The sequence below is a fragment of the Talpa europaea genome (assembly GCF_964194135.1).
Source record: "Talpa europaea genome assembly, chromosome: X".
Lineage (NCBI taxonomy): Eukaryota > Metazoa > Chordata > Mammalia > Eulipotyphla > Talpidae > Talpa > Talpa europaea.
Window position 1 is genome coordinate 45698975 of NC_140081.1, and position 16834 is coordinate 45715808.

General features: G+C 39.0%; 1 protein-coding gene and 1 pseudogene across 10 annotated transcripts in view; both read left to right on the forward strand.

The window, feature by feature from the left end:
* Nucleotides 1-2521, forward strand: part of LOC311186938 (large ribosomal subunit protein uL22-like) — a 51938-nt pseudogene extending 49417 nt beyond the window's left edge. The window contains exon 2 of the transcript in view: nt 2009-2521. The product of the transcript in view is annotated as a large ribosomal subunit protein uL22-like (transcript). The remainder of the gene's footprint in view (nt 1-2008) is intronic.
* EDA (ectodysplasin A) overlaps nt 1-16834 on the forward strand; it is a gene marked incomplete at its 3' end in the record, with an annotated part of 486468 nt that overhangs the window by 66718 nt on the left and 402916 nt on the right. The gene's annotated exons all lie outside the window — the stretch shown is intronic.

The window sequence follows — 16834 nt, forward strand, 5'->3', positions numbered from 1 at the left end:
GAATAGAGTATTCTTGACTGGCAGGACATTTGTTTTTCTGATTTTTCTTGTATATCTTTGATCAGCTTTTCTGTGTTTTCTCCTATTTTTTTTTATTATTTTTTCATGGTAATTTTGAACTCTGTATCTAATAGAAAAGAGCTTCCATGTCTTTGTGATTGGTTTCTAGAGAGTTACTTTCTCTATGTTGTGGTATTCCCCTGCGGTTGCCATTTGTTGTATTTTTTTTTAATCTCCCTATTATTTGCTTTCTAAATATTAAGAGTGCAGGGCTTCTACTTTACTGTAGATGATGCTCTATGTCAAGGAGAACTGGGTCTTCAGTGATTTGTGGGAGGGGTGCGTGGAGGATCCTGGATGGCCCATTTTGTTGAGAGTCATGTATGTAGGCTTGATTCATGCTTGTGTTACTGCTGTTAGCCTTTCTCTCTGGGTTTCAGATCCATGTCTCTGTAGTCCATGGGCTCATGCATTCCAATGTGGCTTCTGCATATGCACTTGGTCCCTGTATTTGCCTACTCCTGGGTCAAATAGTTGGGGCAATTGTGCTTTTCTGACCTTTTTCATCCTTCCTGGGAACCCTGTCTACCTGCCTCATCCTAGCATTCTCACCTGTATCTCTCACAGTTAGTTCCATTGCAGTCAGTTTTACCATCCCTTGGTGCAGGTATGGGCCAACATTTCCAGCCCTGGCAGCCACATCTTGCCCCACTTACCTTTTTGTTTTGCTTAGAGTTCAATTTCATCTATGTCTCTTTTGTCCCACGCAATTAGCATTGATCCCCAGTGATTATGAGGAACTCTGGTTATACCCCATGTTATGATATCCTCTGAATCCAGTGCCTATTTGCACTTTTTAGTTTATTTGATGTTGCTTGATTTAGTTTATTATTATGTTGTTCAGGATTTTTGTGATTCCATAAATATTGGTCTACAGTTTTGTTTTATTTTGTGATATCTTTATTTGGTTTTGGTATTAAGGTAATATTGACTTCACAGACTAAGATGGAAAATGTTCTTTTATCTACTATTTCTTGGAAGAGTTTGTGAATGGTGGGTGTTATTTGTCTTTTAATGTATATTAGAATCCACCAGTGAAGCCATCTAAGCCTAGGATTTTCTTTGTGACTAATTTTTTGATTACTAATTCAGTCTTTTATATGTTGTAGTTCTATTCATATTTTCAATTACTTTAGTCAACTTTTTTAGTTTTCTTCTTGCTACGGTATTGCCCATTTCATTTATCTAATTTGTATACATATAATTATTCATAGTACCTTTTTATAATCCCTCCTTCATTCCCAATTTTAATAATCTGAGTCTTATTTTTGCTTCATCAATTTAGCTAAAGGTTTTTCTTTTTTTTAAAGATTTATTTATTTATTGTACAATCACTGGGTACAGTCAGAGGCACGGGAGGGTGAGAGAATTCACCACAGTGAGAGCAGAGAGCAGAACAGGCAGACTGCTGAGGGGAGCAGCAGGCAGCAGGAGAGGTCTGCATGCCATGTGGGACCCTCACCCGGTGGCCGGGGATCGAACCGGCGCTGCAGAGGCTGTAGGCAGCTTCGCAACTCAGTTTTCAACTGCTGCACCACCGGGGAGGCCCAGGATTTTCAAATTTTTTTTAGAGTTTTTTTTTTTTTTTAAGATTTATTTATTTATACAAGCACTGGAGTACAGGCCAGAGGCACAGGAGGGTGAGAGAATTCACCAGAGACAAAGCAGGGAGCAGAACAGGCAGAAGGACTGAAGTACACTGCTGAGGGGAGCAGTGGGAGAGACAGGAGAGGTCTGCCTTGCCATGTAGGAATCTTCCTGGCCGGCCGGGAATCTAACTGGCACTGCAGAGGCTGCGGCTAGGTTAACAACACTGCACTCAACCCGCTCTGCCACCGGGGAGGCTCAAGATTTTTCATTTTTAAAATTATTTTTAAAGAGAGGGTGAGTTCTCAAGAATTCTCCCAGTAACCACTGCTCTTCCTCTTCTCATATGTCACCTTAAGAGATATCTGAAAATGTTCACTACTCACTTGACCCAGAAAATCCTACAAAGTCATGCAAGTTAAGAGATTCAAATCTTTATGTTCATTTTAAGAACGCTTGTTAAACTGCACAGGCCATCAAGTGTATGCATATCTGAAAAGCCACGAACTATCTGAAAGCTGTCAATCTACAGAAGTAGCATGTGACATTTGGTTGGTGTGTGCAGACCAAATTGTGGGCTAGACTATAGGGTTGGTAGCCCAAATAAAGTGCTGAATTTTTACTGCATATGCCTAAACATGCAGAGAGTAATACTAAACGTAAGGGTTTAGATGTAAATTCTCTCACCATTGTGCACATACAGGTGAACAAAGCACCCAAGATGTTTCTCAGAATTTACAGAGCTCATTATTGGATTAACACCCACATGAGCTCTCCTTGCTGAACTGAGATGATCCTTACTGAAAAAGAGCAGATTGTTCCTAAACCAGAAGGGAAGGTTGCAAAGAAGAAAAAGATATCCTACAATAACTGAAGATGATAAAAATTGGCCCATGAATAAGCTCAACATAAAATAAATGGAAGTAAAAGTGAAAAATAATCTTTTTAAAGAATGTAAATGGCTTTTCAAGAAGAGAAGAATCACACTAATAACTAGAAGGCAGTTAAATAATCCATGCAATACTCCCACTGGAAGTGTGTTCTTGGCTACATGTTTCTTAAAATCTTCCATATGATCCAGCAATTCCTCTCCTAGGTATTTACCCAAATGACACAGAAACAGTAATTCCAAAGGGTACCTGCACCCCTATGTTTATAGCAGCACTATTTACAATAGCTCAGCTATGGAAAAACCCAAATGCCCAAAAATAGATGACTGGATCAAGAAGATGTGGTACATATACACAATGGAATACTACTCAGCAATCAAAAAAGATAAACTCATGCATTTTGTAGCAACATGGATGGAGCTGGAAGGGATCATGCTCAGGGAAATAAGTCATAGAGAAAAAGAAAAATGGGGCCTCCCGGTGGCACAGCAGTTGAGCGCTGGGCTGCGAAGCTGCCCACAGCCTCTGTAGCACCTGTTCAATCCCCGGCCACCTGCGAGGGTCCCTCATGGCGCACCGACCACTCCTGCCGTGCCTGCTGCTCCCCTCAGCAGTGTACTTCCGTTGGTCTGCCTGTTCCATTCTCCGCTCTGGTGAATTCTCTCACCCTCCTGTGCTTCTGACTGTACCCAGCACTTGTATAAATAAATAAATCTTAAAAAAAAAAAGAAAGAAAAAAAAAAAGAAAAATACTGGATGGTCTCACTCATAGCAGGAATTTAGAAAACCTAAATAAGGGGCCAGGAAAAATACTAATTAATACAAAGTAAAAATCAAAATCAACAAGCAACTATGGGCCAGAGACGCACTACGCACTGTGGCGGTGGGGGGGGGAGGGCAGGGAGAGGAAGGATTAGGGTCAAAATAATGGGGGGGTGCAATTGTATGGGGAATGTAACCAAAATGAAAAATGATGCAAGAATTATATAAAATAAAATATTAAAAAAATCTTGGAGCCTCAGTTGTGCCATTTACAAATTGGGGTGATAAAGCTAGTTTTACAGACTTGTGTCTAAGATTAAATGAAATACATGTAAAATGATCAAGCACCCATACCTCTTCATAGCGGACTTTCAATAAATGTTCATATCCTTTTCTCTGTACCTTTACATTGACCTTAGTTTTACTGTATTATTCTTTGGTTGCCAGGTCTAATTTAATAAAGTAGGCATTTGAAATGTCTAGGGTAGATATAGACATATCTCTTAAAGTCTAAAAATATTTTTTCTGCACTTACTGCCTACCGTTGAACCAAGATGATATTTATTTTCATTAAGTTAGGAATAAACCAATTTCTGAATGGAATAATATGAAACAATCATAATTTAATATTAATCATAGATGAATCTAAAAGCACAAATGAGATTTTATATAGCATTATCATGTTCTTTATTATTTTAATCTTTTTCTTATCAGTAGTAATTTAATATTCTTATCAAATATCTATAGAAATAATTTCTCAATTCTTGGAGGATAACACCATATCTAAGATAACTTTCAACATTTCTGAGAGGTAGTATATATGACCTTTTAATGAACTTTTATAATAATTTCACACTATTACATATAGTGAATAAAAACTCTAAAAGTTATCAGAACTTTCAAATAATGGTATATAATTTATTTAGTTAAAGAGAGTTATCTGATCCAACTTTAATTCTTATGAAAATTTCTGCTTCCTGTTATTAGTATTTGCATTTTCTATTTCCTGAGTATCCTTTTGCTTAATTTCCATAGATGTACACATATAGCTTGCTAATAAATTGGGCAAATGAAAACATTGTTCATGTAAACTTTGAGTCAAGGTAGAATGACTCCTATTTGGAAATAGGAATTGAATGTTCTTGTCACATGTATGAACTTGGGTTTGGTCCAGATGTTTTCTATTCTTCTGAATGAGGAAGATTTGATGGTGGCTCACTTCACTTGTGTCTGACCGGCTGTTTACACTTATATCTCCATGAACCCCATTACTGGCTTTCCCCTGCATATATTTTGCATGCCTGGAATATTTGCATTTTAGAGTTGGATTATTGTTCAGATATGTATGGATCTCTACCTAACCTGACACATGTGGATCAGAAAATATGATTCTAACACTGATGATAAGTAACCCTCCATCCCCTGAGGGTACATGTCATTGAAGCCCCCAGGGGCAACCTTTCATCTCAGTAGTTCCCCAACTCCAAATACAAGGCATGTTTTTCCCATGCGACATAGACATGAGGACTCCTAAATGGATTTGAAACCATTCTTTAAAGACTTGCCTTAGCTAGTGCATGTACTTTAGTAGCAATGTGATCTTAGGGAAATTATTTCAACTTTTCCAAGTTTCAATTTCCATGTTATAAAATGAAGCTGGTGATAGTATGGTGGCTATGAAGTTTTAGTAATGTGTGTAAACCACTTAACACAGTGTCCATATTATTGTAAGGAAGCTTTGTCAAAATAACATTTTTTTTATGATTCACCTGGGTATCGCTATGACCCCAATAAAGCTTTCTTTAAAATCATTAAAAATTTTGGATTTGGACTATGTGTCTGATTTAATTTTTAAATTTAATTTGCATGAGCTAATTACTACTGGTAACAAGTCATGCTTTTTTATCCTGTCTTATTATTGGAATTAGTGCTGCCATTTCTCTTCTCCTATTTCAGTTTCTATCCAACCCATGCTTGTGTTTACTTCTATATTGGCACCAGCTCTTAACATGCTCTGATGTTCCAGCCAATGTTCCCTGCTTGCTAATATATAGGCAAATCAGCCAGGCCAAATGGTATATTACCAGGAAATTTTCCCTGTTGGCTGGCACATTGTTGTGACAGCAGGAAATAGATCCCGTTAGATGAAGACTTACATCTGCTTTAGTTATATTACCAAAGTATATTTATTGACCCATAGGCTGTTATAATTGGAAGGTACTTTAATGAGTATTTGGTCCCATTCAGTAATGATAGCAAAGATTTGAGTTTTCATTATATACCAGGTATAGTGATAAATGATTACCTGTATTATCTCACTTAATCCTCATAACAACTCCTAAAATTATTCCATTTTTAGCTGCATTTGTATTAATGAGGAAATAGAGGTTAACTTGCCCAGCTTTACGTATCTAAGAATAAATAGATTCAGGTCTATTCTCAATCTGAATCCAAGTCTGACTCTAGAACTAAGTTCCTCAATACACTAAACAGTGACCCTCCAGTGCTAAAAGTATCCCTTCTGGGGTATTCCTGAAATATTATACTGTATTATCCTTGAATATCTTTAGGGATAGTTAGTACTGTTATCTTGAGTCAGCTTTTTCTATTATTTGACAAATTTAATGGGTCGTGGGAAAGATGTTGAACTAAAATTTGATTTGATTCTTTATAACAACAACATCATGGACCATTAGAGTAGGGGGAACTGGAAGATTGTCTAATTCATTCCTTTCATTTTGCAGATGAGGTATTTCAGCCTAATGAAGGCAGGGGAACAAGATTACATAGCACTTTAAGAAAATTTGCTCTCTGGACACTGACAGAATAACTTCTATATTCTTCAGATCAGTACTTGTAATATCTAAGCTAGATTTAATGATTCCTTTTGAGCTTACTTATTTTTTATATAATAAATTTTATTTTTATATTCCCCATACAATTGCAGCCCCCCCCCATTCTGACCCCAATCCCTCCCCTCCTGCGCCCGCCCACCTAAAAGTGTCTCTGGTTCATAGTTTTTTGTTGATTTTGATTTTCATTTTCTTATAGTTATTCATTTTCCTGGTCCCTTATTTAAGTTTTCTAGATTCCTGCTATGAGTGAGACCATCCGGTATTTTTCTTTTTCTTTCTGGCTTATTTCTCTGCGCATGATCCCTTCCAGCGCCATCCATGTTGCTGCAAATTGCATGTGTTTATCTTTTTTGAATGCTGAGTAATATTCCATGGTATATATGTACCACATCTTCTTGATCCAGTCATCTATTTTTGGGCATTTGGGTTGTTTCCAAAGCTTAGCTATTGTAAACAGTGCTGCTATAAACATAGGGGTGCAGGTGCTCTTTGGAATTGATGTTTCTGTGTCCTTTGGGTAAATACCTAGGAGTGGAACTGCTGGATCATATGGAAGCTCTATGTTTAGTAGGTCCAGAAATCTCCACACAGCTCTCCATAGTGGTTAGACCAGTTTGCACTCCCACCAGCAGTGCAGAAGAGTTCCTTTTTCTCCACACCCTCGCCAACATTTGTTGTTGCTAGTTTTTTTAATATGTGCCATTCTCACTGGTGTAAGATGGTATCTCGTGGTAGTTTTGATTTGCATTTCCCTGATGACAAGTGATGTTGAACATTTTTTAATATGCCTGTTGGCCATTTGCATTTCCTCTTCAGAGAAGTTTCTTTTCAGCTCTTCTGCCCATTTTTTCACTGGATTATTTTCTTTGTTGTTGTTGAGTCTCATCAGCTCTTTGCAGATTTTTGTGATCAGTCCTTTATCATTAGTGTTGGGTGCAAAAATGTTCTCCCAGTTGGTGGGGTTTCTCTTTGTTTTTGTTATTGTCTCTTTTGCTGTGCAGAAGCTCTTTAATTTGATGTAGTCCCAGCTGTTTATCTTTGCCTTCACTATCACTGCTTTGGGTGATGTGTCTGTAAAGATGTCTTTGATGTGCAAATCACATAGTGTTCCGCCTATATTTCCTTCTATATATTTTATGGTTTCAGGTCTTATGTCTAGTTCTTTAATCCATTTTGAGTTGATTTTTGTGTATGGTGTGAGGTAGTGATCAAGCTTCATTCTTTTGCATGTAGCGACCCAGTTTTCCCAGCACCATTTATTGAACAAACTTTCTTTGCTCCAATGCATAGTCTTTGCTCCTTTGTCAAAGATTAGTTGACCATAAATCTGTGGATTTATTTCTGGATTTTCTATTCGATTCCATTGGTCTGTATGTCTGTTCTTGTTCCAATACCATGCAGTTTTCATGATTATGGCTTTGTAGTATAGTTTGAAGTCTGGGAGTGTGATGCCTCCATTCCCTTCTTTTTTTTTTCAGGAGAGCTTTGGCTATTCGGGGTTTTTTGTGATTCCATATGAATTTCATCAATAATTGTTCTATTTCTTTGAAGAATGACATTGAAATTTTGATTGGAATAGCATTAAATCTGTAGATTGCTTTTGGAAGGATGGCCATTTTAATAATGTTTATTATTCCAATCCATGAGCAGGGGATGTCTTTCCATTTCTTTGTGTCTTCTTCTATTTCTTTTAACAGTGTTTTATAGTTTTCTTTGTATAGGTCCTTTACCTCTTTTGTTAGATTTATTCCCAACTATTTGATTTTTTTTGTTTCAATAATAAAAGGGATGGTTTTTTTGATTTCTTCTTCTTCAGATTTATTGTTTGTGTATAGGAAGGCTACATACTTTTGCATGTTGATTTTGTATCCTGCCACTTTACTGAACTGATTGATGAGTTGAATTAGTTTTTCTGTGGAGTTTTTGGGGTTCTCTATGTATATTATCATATCATCTGCAAATAGTGATAGCTTGACTTCTTCTTTTCCTATTTGGATTCCTTGGATGTCTTTCTCTTGTCTTATTGCTCTGGTTAGGACTTCCAGTATTATATTGAAAAGCAGTGGTGAGAGTGGACATCCTTGTCTTGTTCCAGATCTTAATGGAATTGCTTTCAGCTTTTCACCATTGAGAATGATACTGGCTGTTGACTAGTCATAGATGGCCTTTATGATGTTGAGGTATGTTCCTTGTATCCCAAGAATTTCAAGGGCTTTTATCATGAATGGGTGTTGCACTTTGTCGAAAGCTTTCTCAGCATCTATTGATATTATCATATGGTTTTTATATTTCTTTTTGTTGATGTGTTGGATAACGTTGATTGATTTTCGGATGTTAAACCATCCTTGTGTCCCTGGAATGAATCCTACTTGGTCGTGGTGAATTATCTTATGGATACATTGTTGGATTCTGATAGCTAAAATTTTATTGAGGATTTTTGCATCAGTGTTCATTAGGGAGATTGGCCTGTAGTTTTCCTTTTTTGCGTTGTCCTTATTCGGTTTTGGTATTAGTGTAATGTTGGCTTCATAGAACGTGTTTGGTATTGTCCCTTCCTTCTTAATTTTTTGGAAGAGTTTGTGAAGGATAGGCACTAATTCGTCTCTGAATGTTTGGTAGAATTCATTTGTAAATCCATCAGGTCCTGGGCTTTTCTTTTTGGGGAGGCTTTTGATTACCATTTCATTTTCGCTGCTTGTAATTGGTCTGTTTAGGTGTTCTATTTCTTCTTTAGCTTTGGGTGATTGTAGAGTTGTAGGAATTTGTCCATCTCCTCTAGATTGTTAAACTTGTTTCCATATAACTGTTCATAGTAGTTACTCATTATTCTTTTGATTTCTGCTGTGTCCGTTGTGATTTCTCCACTTTCATTGATGATCCTGTTTATTTGTGCTTTCTCCCTTTTTTCCTTTGTGAGCCTGGCTAGGGGTTTGTCTATTTTATTGATTTTTTCAAAGAACCAGCTTTTGGTTTCATTGATCTTTTGGATTGTTTTTTTAGTTTCAATTTCATTTATTTCTGCTTTGGTTTTTATTATTTCTATTCTTCTACTGGTTTTGGGGTTTTTTTGTTTTTCTTTTTCTAGATCTTTGAGCTTCGAGATTAGGTTGTTTCTTTGAGTTCTTTCTTATTTCTTGATGTGAGCTTCTATTGCTATATATTTTCCTCTTATTACTGCTTTTGCTGCATCCCATACATTTAGGATATTGGTGTCCTCCTTGTCGTTCAATTCAAAGAATTTTTTACTTTCTTCTTTGATCTCCTCATTAGAGTTCAGTGGTCTTCCAGTAGTGTGGTTTTTAATCTCCATGAGGTAGGAAAGTTCCTTGCCTTCTTTTTATGGTTTATTTCTAGTTTGATGCCTTCATGGTCAGAAAAGATGGTTGATATGATTTCAATCTTGGTGTATCTGTTGATGTTTGTCTTGTGCCCCAGTATGTGATCGATCCTGGAGAATGATCCGTGTGCGCTTGAGAAAAATGTGTACTCCGTTTTTTTGGGGTTTAGTGTTCTATAGATGTCTGTTAAGCCCAATTGCTTTAGGTCCTTATTTAGAGCTTTGGTTTCTTTACTTATTTTTTGTCTTGTTGATCTATCCATTGTTGATAGTGGTGTGTTGAAGTCTCCTACTACGTATGTGTTTTCTCTGATGTCTGTTTTCAGAGAGACAACAGTTGTCTGATATATTTTGGTGCTCCTTCGTTTGGTGAGTATATGTTAATGAGTGTTATTTCTTCTTGAAGTATTGTCCCCTTGATCATAATGTAGTGACCATTGGGGTCTCTTTTTATCTTTTTGAGTTTGAAATCTGTTTTTTCTGATATAAGTATAGCTGTTCCTGCTTTCTTTTTTGGTCCATTTGCTTGTAGGATTCTTTTCCATCCTTTAACTTTGAGCCTATTTTTATCTTTTGTAGCTAAATGTTTTTCCCGGAGACAGCAAAAGGTTGGGTTTTGTTTCTTAATACAGGCTGCAACTCTGTGTCTTTTTATTGAAGAGTTTAGTCCATTTACATTTAGAGTTAATATTGATATGTTAGCATCTGTATTTGCCATTGTGATTGTCTTTCCTTTGATTTTTTTTGGCCTTCTTTCATTGTTATTCGTCCCTGTGAGGTTCTGGCTTTAGGACTCCTTGTAGTATTTTTTGGAGTGGGGGTTTAGTTGTAATGAAATTCCAGAGTTTCTGTTTGTCTGGGAAGGTCCATATTCTTTCTTTAAAGAGGAAGGAGAGCTTTGCGGATAGAGTATTTTTGGTTGGCATCTGTTTTCTTGGAGTCTGTTGACTGTGTCCCTCCACTCTCTCCTTGCCCGTAGTGTTTCTTCGGAGAAGTCTGATGTCAGCCTGATTGGCTTTCCTTTGAATGTTATCTGTTTCTTCCCTCTTGCCAGCTTCATTATTTTTTCCTTGTCCTGGATTCTTGGGAGCTTTACTATTATGTGTCTTGCTGTATTTTTCCTTTCATCGTGGAAGTTTGGTGTTCTTCTTGCTTCTTGTATATCAATTTTCAGCTCCTTCTTCACATTTGGGAAGTTCTCTTTAATTATCTCTTTGAATATTTTCTCTGTTCCTACATCTCTCTCCTCTCCTTCTGGTATTCCTATAACTCTTATATTTCCTTTCCTCATGGAGTCAGATAGTTCCCGAAGTCTTTCTTCGTTCTTTTTCCTTCGTACTTCTCTTTCCTTTTCTGTTTTGGTTCTTTTTATTTCTGTGTCTTCAAGAGTACTTATTCGTTCTTCCATTTCATCTATTCTGCTTTCATTGCTTTTCCCAGAATTCTTTAGTTCTTCCATTAATTCTTTGATCTCCTGCATTTCTTTTACTTCCCTCTTTAGGGACTCAATTTCATTCTTCTGACCATTGTTTTCCCTCTCTAGGGACTCAATTTCATTCTTCTGATCGTTGATTATTTTTCCCTTATCATTGTTTTCCTTTATGACTTCTGTCAGTTTTTTAATCACGGCAATTTTAAATTCTCTTTCTGGAAGGCTTAGAAGTTCTTCCAAGTTACTGTCGTTGCAATCTGGGAGCTGGTTTTCTTTTTGTGGTGTGCTTTTTCCCTGGGGAGTTGCTAGGTTGCCTGTGGTTCTTCTACTCCCTACTGTCTGTTTTCTAATTTGCCGTATGCGTTGGGACACTGTGTTGTTGGGCTGGCCGGCATCTTGGGTGAGCTTCTCTGCTCCCCTCTGGTTCCTCCAGGAGCCATATGTCAGTTTCAAGCAGTCTTTTTGGAGAAAGGTCCCTGTTCTAAAATGCCGATGTGGGGACACACTCCCCTGTGTGCCTGGTCTGCCCCGGCGATGGGTTCCTGCTCCCCCTCTGGGCTTGGACTGCAGGCCAGAGGGGGTCTGGCGTGGGCGAACTTACCCCGCTCACCTCTGGCTCCTGAGGAAGCCTTCTTTACTGAAGAAATGTAGTCTTTACTGAAGAAATGTCCCTGTTCTAAAATGGTGATGTGGGACACACTCCCTGCGGGTCCGGTCTCAGGCACACTCTTCTGCGCACCTGGTCTGCCCTGGCTGTGGGTGCTCGCTCCCCCTGTGGGCTCAGACTACTGGTCGGAAGGGGCCCGGCGTTGGCTAACTCCCCCGCTGGCCACTGGCTCCTCCAGGAGCCTCTGCTGGCTTCAAGTCGCTAGGTGGTGCCAGAGATCTCTCCTAGAGCCCTTGGGGAGCTGATTTTCCACCCCGTGGGACAGGGAGGAGAGCGAGTTTGGTAGGGTAAACCTCAATGGCTTTGGGGTGCTGTGTCTGCCTCGTGCCCCACCGTCGTGGGGAACCCACGCCCCTAATTTCGTGCCTGGGTCTCAATTCCAAAGCCCTCAGTTCCAGGACTTGGGCTGTAGCCCAGTTCAGTGGCACGGGAATGGCGCCTTTTGAATCCCGCTCCCGTGCCTGGGCGCCTGGTTCCTGCTCACTCAGTGAGGGCCTCCGCACGTCTCCCCGCAAGCCTAGGTCGCAGGCGCGGGGACCTGTGCTTGCTTTTCAACCACACTGCTTTTCCGCGCAATCCCGATCCGGATCCGCATCTGCTTTTCCAGCGCGCCGCTTTTCCGCCCTAGCTTACTGGGCGGCCCCGGGGCTGTGTGCTGGTGCTGGCCTCCTCCCCGGGGGCGGGGCTCTCTTTAATGGCGCCTGGAGTTTTCCTCTGTGGCCGATCCTGCAGGATTCTCCACAGCTCCCATTCACGGGGTGTGGTGGCTGAAATAGTTCCTTTTCACTCACAGTCCCACTTGCTGCGTAGTTTGTTCTTGTTGGTCGTTTTAGTTTTTTTTTTTTTTTTTCCTCCTCTCTGCGGTTCGGAGAGTGCTGACTCTGTGGGTGGGGGAGGGGCGCAGGGTTCTGAGCTTTCCTCCCTTCTGGTCCTCTTTTATGGCAACTTTCTTCTTCGGGTAGTTTGCTGGAGTCGTCCGTTTATCTTTCGTGCCCCAGTTCTCACTGGGACCTGCCGCTTTTCCTCCCTATTAACTTTTTTTAATGGGAGATCTTACTCGCAGAGTCTCCTCGCCGCCATGTTGCTCCGCCCCCCCCCCAGCTTACTTTTATGCCAAACATTCCACTTTTTTTTATTCCTTCCTTGGATGAGTGTTTTTTAGCCTTTCACAATTGAGTAATCCTATTTTGTTCTTACTCTCAGTTGTGTATTCCCTCCTTTAAAATGGCTCACATAGAACTGTACTGTCTCATACTTTACAGTTTATTCGTCCAGCCCAGGGTACAATGGAATTATGCCTTTCTTTAATCCAGTCATTGGACTTCTATTAGTAGTAGTCTACAGTAATAAACTTATATTAGTCTATTAGTATAGACCAAGAATGCTATAGATTTTCTTTTTTGGCAGCTGTATCGTCAACTTGTGGCCATATCAGAAGAACTGTTTTGAAACAAGGGGCATTTATGAATTCATAGTTCTGAAAACTGACTCAAGAATTATTTCCCCCAGCTCTGAATCTCTGCATCCTGGTTTCATCAGTGATCTGTTTGCTTAGAGACTGATTTACTAGAAAAATGAAATGACATTGTTTGTTATATATTTTATTTGTATACCTATATGCCTACATTTGATTGGTTAAATTATAAACATCAACATTGTACACATTCACTGTTCAGATCTTATTTAGATGGTCTAGCTTATAGAACATTGACTTCTAATGGAATTGTGGAGCTAATCCTTATCTGAAGCCTAGGTGATAAAAGGCTGTCTTTCCCAACAAAACTAATGATACCCCTGAGTTAAATGAAAATGGCCTTACTGGAAACTAAGTGTGTGTTATCTTTCTCTCCCCTCAAGGAGGAAGGGAGCCAACAGTGTTACCTATGTAAGGTTGCAGGAATCAGGGCCTCCCTGGTGGCTCAAGGGGTTCAGATGCAACCTATGAAGCTATTCACAGCCACTGCAGCATGAGTTCAATCCCCAGCCAGGGAGATACCCACATGGTGCAGCAGACCTCTCCTGACTCGCCCGCTGCTCCCCTCTGCAGTGTATTTCAATCAATCTGCCTGTTCTGTTCCCCACTCTGTGTTCTGTTCCCCACTCTGTCTCTGGTGAATCCTTTCATCTTCCAGACCTCTGGCCTGTACCCCAGTTCTTGTATGCATAAATAAATAAATAAAATAAGGCTGGGCCTTCCCGGTGGCGCAGCGGTTGAGCGCTGGACTGCGAAGCTGCCTGCAGCCTCTGCAGTGCTGGTTCGATCCCCAGCAGCCGGGTGAGGGTCCCACATGGCGCGCAGACCTCTCCTGCAGCCAGCTACTCCCCTCAGCAGTGTACTTCGGTCCTTCTATCTGCTCTGCTCCCCACTCTGGCTCTGGTGAATTCTCTCACCCTCCTGCACTTCTGACTGTACCCAGTGCTTGTACAAATAAATAAATAAATCTTTAAAATATATATATATATATATATATATATATATATATATATGCCAATGTTACCTCATTAAAAAAAATAAGGCTTGCAGGAGTCAGAGTAGCTGACCTATAACTAACCTGAATGATATAGTCAAAGAAAGAGGAGATTGCAGAATGAAGAGAGGGTCTGTTTTGATTGGAATTTAGATACCTTTACTAGTTAGCCCTTAAATGATTCAGGACAGGCTTTTAAATGAAAAATCATAAAGTATAGGAGGGAGTAAGGATTGAGCTTCTTGTTACCACAGTTTGGATACCAGAATATTTTGTTACATTAATGTTTTAAGAAATAAATGCCTAATGTGTATTATAGTATAGAGAAGAACTGGCATTTGTAAATATTTATGGGGGTTTTGTTTGCATTTTGAAAACCTCATCTCCCTACCTAGATTACAACCTCTGCACCATGATTTTCTTGTCTATGAAGAGTGAGGATAAACCATTTAGGTTGCTACCTAGCTTCCCCATCACCCTATGCAAAAGGTCCTCCATCTCTCCATTTAATTTTTCTAATATTTTAAACTACTCCTAGGACATCACATATAAACTGTAGTTATATGTAGATGTGTTTTATGTTTCCTATTAAATTATAACCATGATGTCAGGGGCTAATAGCATTTTCATCTTTTTGTCCTTTGTAATTCCTAGTCTAGTGCTTATGTATTTAATATATGTAAGTATTTATTGTAATAATTTTAGTGGCCTTCTCTAAATCATAATTTTTTTCTCATCTTTTCATGGGTCCTTTGCCCTCTATGGGAAAAATTCAACAGCAAGTGCTCTATGTAGTTGAACCAGGCAAAGTCTTATGAGAGACTCATTCATGAGGGAACAGTGTTGGAAAGGAGAACTTAGTCTGGCTCCTCAAAGGGAGTTAGGAGGAGATGGAGAGCAGCATAACTTGTTCTGGGATGGGTTATACTATGCCCAAACATGTGCAGATGGGTTATACTCCAACTGTGTATGTGGGCTCTCAGCTTTCTCCGTCCAGGAAATTATGAGATAATCATTAGTTTGGATCTAACACTAGCTAGTTTGTCTAGCTGGGTGCCTTATGGTCAGTGTGGTGGGGAGTAAGGAGGAGTATAAGGAAAACGTGTGCTTTGAAGTCAAACAGCCTGGCTCTGTCACTTACTAGCTGTATGAAGTTGGTCAAATTAATGTCTTTGAGGTTTAGTTTCTCTTTCTGTATGAGTTTTAGAGTATGTACTGAGAGGATTGTTGTAAAGATCAGAGTGTCTGTCAGTGTAATGGTGTAAGCATTCAACAATCATAAGATGTTGTTAGGTTGTACTCTTCATGGTGTTTATTTTTAGTGGAGAAGCAAAAAGTTGTGATAGAGTAGGTGGGTATGATCTGATGTACTATGAAGTTTAACTGGATGTGGAATTGTTAATAATAATATTATTAATAGTAGTAATGCATCTTTGACACTTAATTTATTGAGTATTTAACTAAACTATCCTCTGGAGAGCTGATTGATTTTGTAATGTTTATTGGAAGAGTAAGTCAAAGCTATCACCTCCTTTACCCCAAACCCCATCTCTATTTTCCTAATCCTTTTGGTTGGAAGGGTGGTTTACTTTAGTCAACTTGTTTACCAGAGGATGTAACAAACACACTCATGTGTTCTCTTGCTCCCTTTTATTTCACCCATATACAACTTCTACTCTACTGAGCAACACTTAACAGGAACAATGTTTCAGAGCTTATATGTGTAGAATAGTCTTTGAGGTTTGGATTAAAAACTTCAATGAAACCACAAGAAATTAATCAGGAACATAATTGAGCAGGTGAAGCAAATTTGTTAAATCTGTTTTGGGAAAACAATGACTGGTTTTAAAGCAGTAAGTCAGCCTCAAGTTCATTGTTATTTAATCAAGGTAGGAACAAAGGAGGAGGGAATGGGTAGATTTTCTGAAGACATCTGAGAATATAAGTGCTGCCTATAACATGGCTGACTCCAATGATGAATGGAGAAACCACTTCTTAGTAACATCCAGAAAACTTGGGAAGCTTATCATTAGCTCTACTATAATGCAGATATGACTTCAAAGAAACTATTCACATCATCTTGTCTATGTTGTCATAAATTGCAATTTTCAAACTGTCACAAAGCAAGGATTTGGGGGGATGAGTCTCACAAGAACTGTAAGAAGAGATATAATTTATATTAAATATTGATATTTTACTTAAGATAGAACTGGACAGATGTATTTAGAATAGGATTCTTATTTGAAAAGATTGTTTTCCCCCCTCTCGCTGTCTAAAGCAGAGACCGCAAGTATCAGATTATCTCTGGGTTAGAATTGACATAAAGAGGTCATCGAGTTCAAGTCCTATCTCCTCTGTGAATCACCTCTAAAATATCTCTACCAAGTGATATTGGGAATGAAGGAAATCATTCATACCCCTCTGGGTTCTTCTAGACTGGCAAATAAACAAGCATCAAATTGATAAGAGAAAAAGCCAGAGAGAAATTTAGTAATAATTTTTGTATCTCCTTTATACATAGAGGAGACCAAGCATGACTAAGTAACTGGTTCACTTGGCTTTAGCTGTCATCTTAAATAGCTTAGCTAGGACAAGGGAGGTTGGAGGAATGCAGGAGGAATGAGTTAGGGCATTTACTGGGGAAAGCAGAGGTACTTCTGGTCTCTCCAGGGAAAGAGATAAGGGGATTAAGTCTTCTTGGAATAGGCACTTATAGAGAGAAATGTAGATGTAAACATCAAAAGCAAGTTCTGTCCAACCTTCAGAATCCCTCCCA